Source organism: Mirounga angustirostris, unplaced genomic scaffold (assembly GCF_029215605.1).
Source record: "Mirounga angustirostris isolate CCGP_5_RB_7025 unplaced genomic scaffold, mMirAng1.0.hap1 SCAF_3, whole genome shotgun sequence".
NCBI lineage: Eukaryota > Metazoa > Chordata > Mammalia > Carnivora > Phocidae > Mirounga > Mirounga angustirostris.
The window spans coordinates 110,800,531-110,814,801 of NW_026991711.1; the positions used below are offsets into that span (position 1 = coordinate 110,800,531).

At 39.6% G+C, this 14,271-nt stretch overlaps 1 protein-coding gene and 1 pseudogene across 14 annotated transcripts in view; one reads left to right on the forward strand and one right to left on the reverse strand.

Annotated features, from left to right (window-relative positions):
* Positions 1-14,271, reverse strand: part of GTDC1 (glycosyltransferase like domain containing 1) — a 407,743-nt gene that overhangs the window by 92,918 nt on the left and 300,554 nt on the right. The window lies entirely within an intron of this gene.
* On the forward strand, positions 11,795-12,717 carry LOC123839441 (proteasome activator complex subunit 1-like; annotated as a pseudogene).

A 14,271-nucleotide genomic window follows, 5' to 3' on the forward strand; every position in this document is an offset into this window, starting at 1 on the left:
AATGTCCGTTTATTGGTGATGCTTCTCTAGCGCCCTTCCCAAACCATTTGGCTCTCAGACAGCAATAGATTCCCCATCCAGGCAACAAGAGGAGCCTTTCTCTGGAAATTCACTGGACTGACCTGTTTGTTGCCAATGACATGTGGGGATGCCACAACAAAACAAGTGAATTCCTGTTTGTTCATTCTATGAAAAAGGACCCTTTCAGGGTCTCACTCTCAAATATGAATGGAGAGCCAGGGACCATCAGACATTTGAGGAAAACTCTTCAAATGAAATAAGACAAAGCAACCAAGTACAGAAAAGGAACTTGAAAGAAACTAAGACAGAAGGAAGAGTAGAAGAAAACTTAAAAAAAATTTCCTATAATATCCACAGTGATAAAATAAGATTTTTGCATTCATGGTGAGAAAAATTGAATGCAATAACAAAGGACATTCAAGAACAAAGAAGAGTGCTTCCAAATAAAAATATTGTAACTGAAAAAGAATCATTAGAAGAATTGGAAGATAGAGTTGAGAAAATTTTACAGAAAGCAGAAAACCAAAAATGAAAAGAATGAAGTAAGAGAAGCAATAACAAAATGAGGCCCATCTAAATTTCAATATTGACGAATAGCAGTTGAAGAAAGTGAAGATGAGGAAAATCATGGGGGAGAAAATCAAAGAAACAACATAAGAAAATTCTTTGTGCTAAAGGGAATGAGTGACCAGCATAAGAAAGGAACAAAAATCCAATCCAAGAATTATGGAATTTCAGAATACCAGGGGTGAAAAAGAAAGTCTAATGCCTTTTGGGAGAGCGCACAGGGAGAGTCACATGCAAGCGATCAGAAATAGACAGGAATCAAACTTCTCAACAGGAAGTTCAGGAAGTTCAGAAAGTAGAAACCAATAGAACATTACTTCAAACTTAAGAGGAAAATGATTTTCAATGAGAGTTCAAAACTCAGTCAAATGTCAATCAAATGTGAGACAGGATAAAGTCATTTTCAGACACGCAAGTTCTTGAGAAATTTTAGCTCCCATGGACAACCCTTGTGGTAGATACACCACACTAAAATGAGAAAGGAAAACAAAGAACAGAGAGACATGGGATTGAGGAAATAGTTGACACAAGGGCCCAGAAAGCAACTAGAAGGAACAGGAACTAGAGAATGGAGGCCTCCAGGATGGAGGTATGCAAGGAAAAACATGGAAATGATAGGTTTCTTGATGTGACTGGCCATATCAAGATGATGACTCAGTAACAGCGACAGAGCTTGGGAATGAGTTTGGGATAGTGACGGACACCAGGCAGATAAAGCCAAAGCAGTAATTAGCTTCAGGAAAAAGTGAAGAGTTGTTCAAGGAAGAAAACCAAACCCAGAAAACAATGATGCTCATCAGGGAACATTTTTTAACATAGCAATAATGCTATAAACACAGAATATTTAATTAACCAAAAGTTGAGCTACAGCCATACTGGAAGGATAGGGTGAGGGAAAGTGTATGTATGTGCACATGCATACTCAGATTGTAAGAGAGCTAACTAAATCATTTCTACTGGTAGGAAGTAAATAGATATCTATTTTAAAAATCAAGAACTAGCAAGACAAGAAAAAAATAAACATTTTGTCAGTGGTAGTCTCTGCAGGTGGGAGAACTTAGGGGTGGGAAGGACTGGGGAAAGGGATTTTGCTTTGTATCATAGATTTTTGTATTCTCTGACTTTTAAAACTAAATGTATGTATTACCTTGAGAATTCATGATTTTAATAATCTCTGGAAATTTCTTGCCCACATCTCTTTGAATATTGCCTCTAACACTTTCTCTAATTTTTGCCTTCTGGAAATCATATTAGACATGTGTTGGATTCTTATTCTTTTATTTCTTAAGATCTAGCTTCTAGGTCACTAATTCTCCCTTCACACACATCTAATACTTAACACCTCCATCAAGTTCATTTTAATGAATATATTAAAATTCTACTTAGTCCTTTTAAAATATGCATTAATTTTTTATAGTATCTTTTATTTTTCATGTTACAAATTTATTCTTATGTTACTAATTGTTTTAAAAACTCACTTGTTCTTTTCTATCCAGAAGTTTTAATATTTGAAGTTCTTAAGGGCCTAATCCCACAGTAAATTGTTAGAGCCAGTTTCTGACTTGCTAAACTGTAATAGATATTGGACAGGAAACATCAGAAAAGGTTTTGAGGAGAAGTGGGGATTACACAGGTAGGTATTGATTCACTATGCCTGGAAATAGTTACAGATTCATCAAAGTGAGGCAATAGAGAGAGGTTTGTACCTAAGTTTTATCCTTCCTTAAAAACTCACCAGTTTTCTAAATTCTAAGACATTGACTTAAACTATAAGGCAATCAGCCGGTATTTATGGAGTGCCCACTCAAATAGAAATCTCTGCTGTTATAAGAAAAAACCAGACATTTTATTTATTTATTTATTTATTTATTTATTTATTTATTTATTTAAGATTTTATTTATTTGACAGAGAGAGATACAGCGAGAGAGGGAACACAAGCAGCGGGAGTGGGAGAGGGAGAAGCAGGCTTCCCGCGGAGCAGGGAGCCTGATGCGGGGCTCGATCCCAGGACCCTGGGACCATGACCTGAGCCGAAGGCAGACGCTTAACGACTGAGCCACCCAGGCGCCCCGCAAACCAGACATTTTAACATATGATTGAATTTCCCTCTTCCAAGCTTTCTACTTTTTTTTTTTTTTTGGAGGCATGGGAGGGGCAGAGGAAGAGAGAGGGAAAGAATCTTAGCAGACTCCAGGCCCAGCAAAGAGTCCGACGTGGGGCTTGACCTCACAACCCTGAGATCATGACCTGAGCCGAAATCAAGAGTCCAACTGAGCCACCAGGCACCCCTTCCTCTTCCAAGCTTTTTAAAGAGAGAGTAATGTTTTGTTTAAAGATCACAACGATCCATGGTCATCCCTCAGGATATACTGAACATTATTTTGAGGTTCAACATTACTAAAAAGCAGAAAACTTTTTTACTTTGCACCCTGAAATAGCCTTTCCTTGGATAGTGGGTTCATGAATATGAGCAAATGTTTTTAGTAGAGAGTTATATACATTCACAGTTTGTATTTTTGTGGATCATACACACAGAAATGTGCAAATATCTCTTTTAATACTAAATTGGGTATAAGTGTACACTTTTAACTATAAATGTTAATAATAATAAATGTCCTGGGGAAAGTATTCAATGGAGTTATCATATAAAACAAACAAACATAAATTCTGTCATCTTAAAAATGCACTTATTCCATAATTTACCTGTATTGAGGGTCTACATCTTGTTAGGATGGCTATGTTAAAGTATTACATATATCACCTGAATGTCACTATGTGCCCTAATTTATACACATTTAACATTTCAATAATATGTGCCATGGCAAAACCAAGTTCTCAGGGTGTCAAAAGCCAGATTATTCTAGAACTGAATGTAAGCTTAGGAGTACAGCTAGCAAATGGCCAGATGGTCCTGCAGCAATCTGCTGAAGGCCATTTAAAACCAATCCATGTATAGTCGATGCATTCCAGCAGAGAATTATAGACAACAAACCAAGAGATACTAAAGTCTTACTATGATATTATCTTTGTTAAGCCAGAAATAACATTTTGATTTTATAGGACTGGAGTTAAAACAAATCTTATTCTTTATTCCCTATAGCAAATAAATGAGCAAAATCAACTCTACTGGCTCACAGGTTTATGGCCCACAGTAGATGTTCAATATGTACTTGCTGAATGAATGACTGCCTTGGTACAAGGAAGTGGCAAGGGTTATACATACACGATTTTATGCTTTTCTGGGTCCTGACTATTTCTGTATACTGATGTGTGGTTTGGGTGTTTGAGTATGTTTTATTTAGGTGGTTTGCATATGTGAAGTCGAAAGAGGTAAGGTTGGTTGAAGGGTAATTATTTCTTGATGGAAGAATTATAAAAAGTATAAACAGATCAGCTATTGCCTAAGCAAACTCAGCTCTTCATTCCTGATCTACAATGCAAACAGTATACAAAATAAGGTTTCATTAAAGAGTGACTGTCACATCAACAGGAAAGAGAACGAAGACCTGCTATGCAGTATTATTAGATATATTGAATTTTTTGTCACCAAGATCAACAAAATACTGCTTCAAAGGACTACACGCTGTGACATAGAAATGGCTTTGCAATACAGAGCACTCCTCTGATACCATTTTTTTCGTATTATTGTAATGGAGTTATACTTCTGGAAGAAATGAATATCAATTTATTGATGGCTTGGGTCACTATTAAAATAGTAACAAACTAATGACAAAGTATCTAGGATAATTATCCATTTTGGAAAAAAAATTAGAAACTTTTTATCATGTGATATGTTCACAACACAAAATAACTCTACATCATATGGTGTAAAATGGGACTTTTCCTATTATCTCAGCATTTCAGCTGAGGTCCTCATCCTGAGGATTAAGACCTACAAATGCCAAAAGGAAGTGCGAGACACACCTCTGCAGGACTTGCTAAAGGTAGAAATATTGGCCCCATGACTCTTACTCATCACTCTCTAACAGCCTAAGAATGAGGAGGAAATTCACTGGTGTAGATGGGCTCCATGAGAACCTCTTGTAGAGATTTGGGATGTCTGCCAGAAGGGGAGGCTGGCATCTCTTTCTTCAAACTGGATGACTTCCAAGCTGCTGAAACTCAGAATCTCCTCCTGCTCCTAGAACAGAGCTCAGAGGTGTTCTTGGGAGAACCTACTGCATGCCCCCCTAAAATATGGGCCATAGATCCTGATGATAGCCCTGACTTCAGGATTCTGAAGGCAGGAGGCTGACTGAAGTTGTCCATATGACAGGGCAAGGAGAAAGGGCAGATGGAGAAAAGAAGAAGCCCAATTTTTACCATTTGAAAGGGAAAGGATACTTGATTTCCTCCCACCCCAACCCACGTTCCTGGTGAAGGGGAGTTATGCATGCACCATATTGAAAGGACTATGCTCAAGAAGGCTGACTTCAAGGCAAGGGTCATACCCTTGTGTCAGGATCTGAGAGAAGGAAGTGATAAGAGGTCACCCAAAGAGTGTTTCATCCATGCTAGGGAATACCTCTGTGTGCGAGGTCTTCCCAGGAACATCTCAAAAGAACATACCTCTGTACCCCACAAAAGAGCTGGTATTTGCCTATTGCTGACAGAAGGCATTTGAAACCCATGAGAGAAACCCTCCAACAGCACCAGCTATGTAACAAGCCCTCCTCTCTTTTCCTCTAGTCCTTCTTCTTAGTCCAGAGCTTGCCTGCTGCAGGAGCTTGAAGGGGAGGACAGGAGGCAAGAAAGGAAGTGCATGTAACTGGTTTATTGAATGGACTGCACTTGATGAATATAATAAAGGACTAGTTTTATTTTCCCCTTTTGCCACTGCCTTCAGACACATCTCAGATCTCCCTTCTCTTCCTGTTGGTGATAGCTTTGGCAGACACCCTGGCTTTCTGGCTTGTGATTATTTTCTTCTGGTAATGTTAGCATTTCTTTTTTTCCCCTCCCTCCTGTGTTATAAACTAGAATAGGAAACGCGACACTAAAGGTAGAAACCACAAAAGTAAAGAACAGGTTCGTCTGTGTAAAAATAAAATGTTTTAACATCAAAAGCTTCATAAAAAAAAACTGAAGGGCAACATGCAAAAGTGAAAAAAATATTTGAAATGTATACACCAGATGAAGAGTTCATCAGTTAACTCTTAGCAGTCAATGGGGCTAGCTGGCAGGCAATCTCAGGTCCATGAAGTCTGCTACTATTGGGACCTAGAAGCCATGTGATTCAGGCGATTCATTTACATCTCTGAGCTTCAGTGTTCTCAGCTCGGAAGGGGGGGGTGGTCAATACCATTACCTACATCAGTGGGTTGTGGGGAGAATTAAATAAACTAATTTGTGTACAGCACTTAGCACAGTGTTTAGCAAAAAGTATGCATTCAAATAAACATCAGCTTTGTATCTTCATCACCATCATTAAATCTCCAAGTGGCTAGTTATGGGTAGTAAAAATCAATTTATGAGCATTCTTCCTCTTTATTTTTGTCTGTATTGCCATAGTTTTCCACAATGAGCATGTGTTACTTCAGTGGGGAAAATACACAAACTATTTCAATTAAAAAAAATAAGAATAAAGGCATGTGTGAGCCTCTGCCAACTTTACAAAGTAGAGAAAGGCAGCTGCGTGTTTCTCACTTGGGCTAGAGTTGGTCATCCTATTTAGTTTGTTACAAAGAATGTCCCTCAGTTACTGAATAGGGAAAATGATTCTCTTCCAACATAGGCAAGAACCATCTGGTCATTCATTGATAGAAATAAATATCTGCACACGAATTATGTTTCCACTGATCAGTATATATACACACAAGACATGGGAAAGGCATAATAAAAGCTTTAGAAAACATTCACAGGAAGAGAATCAAACTTTTTGTATCACAGCTTTGTGCCATGTTGTCACATCAGGTTTGACTTGTTTATCATATCACTTCATTTACTCTAATGAAAGATTACTCCTAGGACTCAGTCTCCTTTCCTGGCATCGCCACTCATTTCGGGCATCATTCTATGAAAATAAGGCAAATGGAAAGATGCTGATGTCATTGTCAGATGAAGCAAAACCACAAGAGAGGCCCTGGCTCTGGTGCTCATTTAGGTTAGATCGAAGTAAGAGGGAAGACTTCTGGGATGTATGTGTCACAGTTTTTGAAATGGCTGCCCTCCACAAACAAGCCCAATTTACAAGAGAAGAACATGTAAGGTGGGGGGGGGGGCGCTTTCAATTTTTAAACTATGTTCCTAAGTACACATTTGCTTCTAAACTTTAAAGCAGTGCTGAATAGCATTTGGATAGAGTTATAGCATTGCTTTAAACACACACGCACACCCTGACACACATACACCATGGAGGTAATCCAGTTACTCCTGCAGCGCAGATGTGCACAAGAATGCTCTAAGTGATTAAGATAGGGCTTTAAAGTTAGTTAATTAGAAACATCTCCCTTTGTATGATCAACACTGATACTAGCTTTGAGTTCTCATTGGCTAAATGTAAATTTAAATTTTAAGATGCATGAAACACTCTTTGGACCTGCTCTTGTGTTGAACTGTCTTAGAGTAAGGGCCTTCAGTATCCAAAGTTCTCTGGTCAGAACGAACATTTAAAAAAAACCCAGAATTCTGCTCATCTGATATTATTAAACTGAGCTTCTCATAAATAGCATTTATCCTTTCTTGGAAGGAAAGATAACAAAAGTCGTAAGTGTAACATTTTAAAACCTATCTGGATAGGAAGAAATCATTGTCATTATAACAAAAACCACACTGCTCTTCCCTGATTATTGGCATGATCCTTTTTAAAAAGGCCATAGGATCATTGAGAGGGTAAAATATAATAATTTACAGGAAACTGTTCAGCATAGTGCTTGGCACAAGCAGTTGCTTAATAAAGTTTCAGTTTTACAGAAATGAAGGTGATTGCTAGAGAAAGTGAACCTAAACAGTTATAATAAGCCTGTACTTATTTTTAAATTCAAATTTTCAAAAGATTTAATAAATATCAAACTCCCGATCTACATGTTATATGGCGAAAAAAAAAAATGTTTCTGCCATTGGATATTTTAAAGGTACAGTTACAAGAAGCTCTCAAAGGTCAAGTGAGGCTGCTACCCACTGGCCTCATACTCCTTGACCCAAAGCCACATCCACAGAGAACACAAGGTCACTCCCAGTCTCCTGGGATCATGTTGACAAGACCATTCATTCACGGACTGGCAAAACCATCCAACTTCCCTGTTTTATTAAAGAATGGATCAGTTTAGGTCATCTTCTAACAAACATATGTTACTCTTCTATTGGAAAACAATATGGATGCACTCTTTGAAAGAGATACACTTTATCACTCCTGCCTTCTAGGATTAAAGAAGCTGCTGGTGCTAAGGGCAAAGACACTTATGTGCAAAACCTTCCGTCTTGTTTTATTTGTATTTTGTTCACAACTCCAGAGAGGTTGGTAACAGTGCCAGTGAAATTTTGCTCTCACTGAAGTGTCACATACGTCCTAGAAACAGGAGTGGGAGGGAAGGTAGGGTATGTGTGTAAAAATCTTCATTAGAAGGGGGAGTGTTGCAAGGCGCCTTTAGTAGCAAATTGCCTTGGACTCAAATTTCAGGATTATCACCTAATAGGTAAGTAGCCCCGGGCCAACAAGATAACCTAGTTGAGCCATTGGTTTTTCACTTATTAATGGGAACAACTTCTTAGAGTTATTTTAAGAATTAGTTGAAATGGTATATGTATGACTGATGCAGAGCCGAGACTATACATCAGTAAATCTATACCGAGGCCACTTGTTTTAGAAAGAAAACACATTTGCTTAGACTAGATAAGCTGGATGCTGATGTTTTGGGTGCCATAACTGGAGAAAGTCTCCTAGAAAAGTTCCCGAACTAGTGATGAATTCAAATATTTTCTTATATTTATTTCTATTTCTGCTCTAAATAGCTACCATTGAATCCTTCACCTTGCACTGGTGGCTATCAGTGGTATTACTGGTCTAAAAACTTCCCAGATACTGGAGTGGTGAGGATGGAAAAACTATGATGCCAACAACAACCCACAATCCCTTACCATATCTTCTCTTTTTTCTATTATTTTTCATTGGTGCAGCTGCATAAGGCACTCGAAGAAAACCAAGAATATCTAGGAAAAAAGTTTTTGGAGAAATCTGTTTTAAGCTGGATGTGAAGTGCAGAGATTTGAGGATGGGCCAATAAAAAACATGGTAGCTAAGCTCAGAGAGAGGAAGGTAATGAACAGGAAAGAATCTCATACCTAGAGAGCAATATCAAAATCTTCATTCTTTTTTTTTTTTTTAAGATTTTATTTATTTGACAGAGAGAGAGACAGTGAGAGCAGGAACACAAGCAGGGGGAGTGGGAGAGGGAGAAGCAGGCTCCCTGCTGAGCAAGGAGACCGATGTGGGGCTCGATCTCAGGACCCTGGGATCATGACCCGAGCCGAAGGCAGACACTCAACGACTGAGCCACCCAGGTGCCCCCAAAATCTTCATTCTTAAGAATGTTTTCTCCTCTTCAACTTCTTAGTCAAAACACTATCTAGTAATAACTTGTATTCAAGTACTGAGTAGTTTTCAACAGGTAGTCAGATATTAAGTGCCTATCGTGTTACCACCCATGTTTAACTAAAGGGTATTCTTGCCGTATGTCATAGAAAGTAAAAGAAAGTTGTTGGAAACATTGTCTCTTTTGGCATAATTTGTTTTGATTCTTTTCACTGTTCTTTAACTGCGTATGGTCACACAGGTAAACTACAAAAGCAACTCAATGTTATTGTGAGATAACATTATGATTTTATTGAAGAATGTTCTCTGTAAAAATAGTAATGCATTCATCAGTTTCTCAAAACCAGTTAGAATTATGGGGATGAACTAGTTGAAAAAGGTGTCTAGAGTAGGCTGTACTTTGTTCATGGAAATAGATATTATCTTTCACAATAATAAAATCTACCCACAGTGCCTTTTTTCAAGAACTTTTATACAACTAGAAAAACTTCATAGAACAGTTCTTTTTAAGTTTAAATCACAGGAGAGAGTCTGAGTAATATTCAAGGCATAAATCATGTGTCACACATCTCCAAATCACCGATTATTAACCTGGAGATCCTGGTCTTCAGGGAGTCCCTTGTAATTATATGGAAAGTTGTGTGTGTATGTGTGTGTGTGTGGCATATACTTACATTTTTCTAAAGACTAGAGTCTGTTAAGTTCACCTAACTTCTAAAGGGATTTATAACACCCTCCTAGGGTTGAGAATTTCTTAATTCTTAAATGTATTTTATATGACTGCTCTTTGTTAGGCACTATGCTAAGCATGGGAGCATACTGAAGATGTGGTGCTTGACCTCTACATTTTATTTTTATTTTATTTATTTATTTTTTTGACCTCTACATTTTAGAGTCTAGCAATTGTTGTGAATAGGGAGGTGGGGTGGAATCATCAATCTTACCATCCTGCTAACTACCTTTCTCTCCTAATTCAACCCCACCCCATCTAATCTTCTCTAGATCTCACACTCTCCTTGGGACAAATTCTTCTTCATATAATCCATATTGAATTCTACCACCACACATTCACTGATGTTGTTCAATCAAACTGAGGTGCCTGCTCTACTCTTAATGTTGAAAGGTTCAGTTCAAGATCTACCTTCCCCAAGGTGCTTTCTCTGAGACTCCAGAATGTTGATGACTACATATGCTCTGCTGCTTTTACGTAACTTCATTTTCCCTTCTGAACTAAGAGTAAGCTCTAGAAGGTAGGAATCACACCTTACAGACAGTATTTTTGTTCCTGCCTTGGTTGAGTCTACTCTAAGTGCTCATTTGTTTCCTGCTAGAGATAAATAGACTTTAGGACATCTCTCTGACCTAGATTAGAACAGAAGCATACAAAGATCTTAGAAGTAATCCAAAAGAAAAAGATGTTAAGAAAGGAGAGGAAAATAAATGACAAGCAAACAGTCAGCAAAAGAATACATGCCAAGAGAGACAGGAAGAAAAGTGTGCACTTGGAAGTACACCAAAGGTGCTGGGCTCTCCATGGAGGGTGATTGCAGATACACCACAAAGCTCTAGGAGTATTCTCAGACCTTAGGAGGTAGGCACAGTGCTGTTACTAATTGCATGCAGAAGAGAATCCTCATGGAACTTGTTCATGCCTGTGAACAAAGCTGTAGCCAAGCTAAGTAAGAGGCACATTGTCTTCCTACAGCATGAATCTTAGTAGGAGATGGAGTCTGCCAAGATTCATAAAATGTACCCACTTCTGTTCATTCCAGTGGGAATGAATGCTACTGCCAAAGTTCATAATGCTGTGAGTCTTAAAGAGGATGCAAATCAAAAGTTTTAAGCACTTGAGGAGTTTCAAAATACTAATGATGTCTAGGACCCATCCCCAATGACTCTGATTCAATTGATCTGGGATAGCCCCTGGGCACTGGTATTTGTTTATACCAGGTGATTCTATGTGCCGCCAGAATGGAGAACTACTGTAATTGCCATCTAGGAAGAGAATTCGAGGACTTGGGGAGGAGGGTATAGTTGCAGGGGCAGGGGGGAAGTATGGATGGGTGGTGTTTATCTCTTTTTTCAAGGGAAGGTTATAACCGTAGAAGCAAAAACAGGATAGAAGGAGCAAACATGTGGCTACACGGACAGTGCTAAGAGTTGGTTTTATAAACTCCAACAAAGGAAAAGAGAAGTGTTTTTCATGAAGCTAGGAAAGAATATCCTTAATTTGTCAGTATCATCAAGAAGCCTCTAAGCTAAATTTTGGAAGGAGGAGAGTGAGAAAAACCCTCAGACACAACTCATAAAACCTGAAACCTTGGGGGATAAAAAAAAGGAGCAAGTGGTAAAAATACCCAGAAAATTTCAGGGAAAATAAAGGGAAACCAAAGAGAAGGAAAATTTTGAGACTAAGAGGTCTGTATACCAACACACAAGGTTGAACAAGATTGATTTAACTTGGAATTTTTATGCAAGAAGGTATGCTCTTAAAGGGTATGATTCACTTCCAAGGTACTGCAAGGGACCAGGGGAAGGGAAGCAGGTACTGACTAGGAATTTAAGTGTTGACTCCCTGCTACCCAGGAAGGCCATGCGGGTGGTGAGTACTGCTTTTGCTTTCTTGTCTCAGTGCCCATTCCACTTCTTACGGGCACTAGGCTCCCACCCTGGCCATGGCCACACTCACGGTCCAGCCTGAAGCCCAAGCCAAGGTGGATGTGTTCCATGATGACCCGTGTACCAAGACAGAGAACCTACTGGGGAGCTACCTCCCCAAGAAGATTTCTGAATTGGATGCTTTTTTTTTTTTTTTTTTTGAGAGCGAGAGAAAGTGGGTGGAGGAGGATGCAGGGGAGGGGCAGAGGGACAGATAGAGAATCTCAAGCTCCATGTGGAGCCTGACATGGGGCTGGATCTCACGACCCTGAGATCATGACCTGAGCTGAAATCAAGAGCAGACACTTAACTGACTGAGCCACTCAGGTGCCCCGGAGTTGGATGCATTTTTAAAGGAGCCAGCTCTCAATGAAGCCAATCTGAGCAATCTGAAGGCCCAGTTGGACATCCCAATGCCTGATCCAGTCAAGAAGAGGAGGAGGAGCAGAAGAGCAGAAGAAAGAAGACAAAGATGAAAAGAAGAAAGGGGAAGAAGATGACAAAGGTCCTCCCTGTGGCCTAGTGAACTGCAATGAGAAGATTGCAGTCCTCCTTCAGTGTCTAAAGCCTGAGATCAAGGATGTCATTGAGCAGCTCAACCTGGTCACCGCAGCTGCAGATACCTCAGATCAAGGATGGGAACAATTTTGGACTGGCTGTCCAAGAGAAGGTGTTCAAACTGATGACAACCTTCAGACCAAGTTAGAAGCCTTCCACACTCAAACCTTCAAGTATTTCTCTCAGTGGGACGATGTTGTGAGCCAAGCAGCCCCATGTGGGTGACTATTGGCAGCTGGTGCACAAGCTCTGGATGAGGCAGAGGGCTAGGACATCCAATGGATGGTCATGGAGATCCTCAATGCTGTGTTATTACATCATCCTGAAAAGCTTTGAGAAGCTCAAGAAGCCCAGGGGAGAAAAAAAAGGAATGATCTATTGAGAATCTCCTCTCATTCTGTAATGGGCCCAGCAGAGACCTTCCTCTCTTTTACAAACGAGTCCAGATTTCCCCTGCCTTCAGCCTGTTGAGGTTTCTCCCTCCCCTTGCTTCTGAAGCATAATAAATAATCACACTATTGTTCTTCAAAAAAAAAAAAAAAAAAAAAGAATGCAAGTGTTGAAGTATTAGGATTCTGGGTTCAAATCCTGGGCTTATCACTTATGATGGTGTAGCCTTGGGCAAGCAAGTGACTTTACTCCCCCAAGCCTCGGTGTCCTCATAGGTAAAATGGAAAGGATGGTATTTATATTGTAAGAATTACTGTTAGTATATTTTATATCAAATGAAATCATAGATATTAATGACCTAATATGGAATGTGGCACAGAGTAACCATTGAATAAATAGTAGCTTTTTAATATTAGTGCTATTATTAAGAATAAACGCTGGCCAAAAGGAAAAAAATTCATCCAAAAGAAAAAGATTTGCTCAAAGTAGGGAGCCATGTACATTACAAAGATCATAATATCTGTCTTGTAGGTTATAAACCCAAGGGTGAAAGCACTTTGGAGAGAAGAGAAAAAATGGTGGTGATCTATATCTATATACATACTTCTTCTTGGAAGTGCACTCCAGACTACCAGTCCAGGTAGAGGAGATGGTTTGGTAACAGAGACCATAAAACAGGCACAGAAGTAACACAAAGCAGTGGTGGGGGCCTTCAACCATGAGGACACCATCTGGAAGGCTTGCTTGGCAAAAACACAATATTGGATAAATTCTTGACTCACTTTGCTAAGAGTTTAAGCTCTGAAAAGGCAGATGAAGCAAGTAGGGAAACTACTTTTCTGGACTTAAATCAGACAATTAGAGATGGAGGGGTGAGTAGGGGGTGTGGAAATGATCAGGATCTTGAAAGAGAGCGGCCACTTAGCATCATGAAACTCTTAGCAACAGAGGAAAAACATGGAGAGTAAACAGAATTTGGTATATGCTTAGGTTGGAGAAACATTTCACAAATCTGAGAAATCTTTTCCTGTGGAAAAGATGGTGTGGGAAGTGGGGTCTGAGTGCAGCCACGTGCATGCAGAACAAAGCTGGGAAGAGTAGGTCTTCACATATCCGGGGTTCTTACACTGTCCGGGAGTGGAGTCTACTTGTTTTCTGCTGATTGTTCTCTGTTCAAGAGGGTAGCATTGGAGTGAATGGATACACTGAGGGAATCTCATTTTGGATCGTTCTAAGGTAAGCTATATGAACAATGAGAGCTGTCCCCTTGGATACAATGACCACTAAGATACCCGCCAATGAAAGATTCTTGGATTATGTCTTTAATCTCTCGCTAATTTAGAACAGAGGCCTGGACATAGCAATGCACGTCCGGCTTCCGGGCCTTAGATGACTGTGCCCCGGCAAGGATGGGTGTCTCACCCACATGCACACACACACCACTGCCCAGCCCCCTCCTACTGTGTTATGATTTGACTGCCTCGTGTACCAGCCTCTAAGCTCCAGGCATGATTCTACCACCCTGCCTACTTATGCAGTGCGGCCC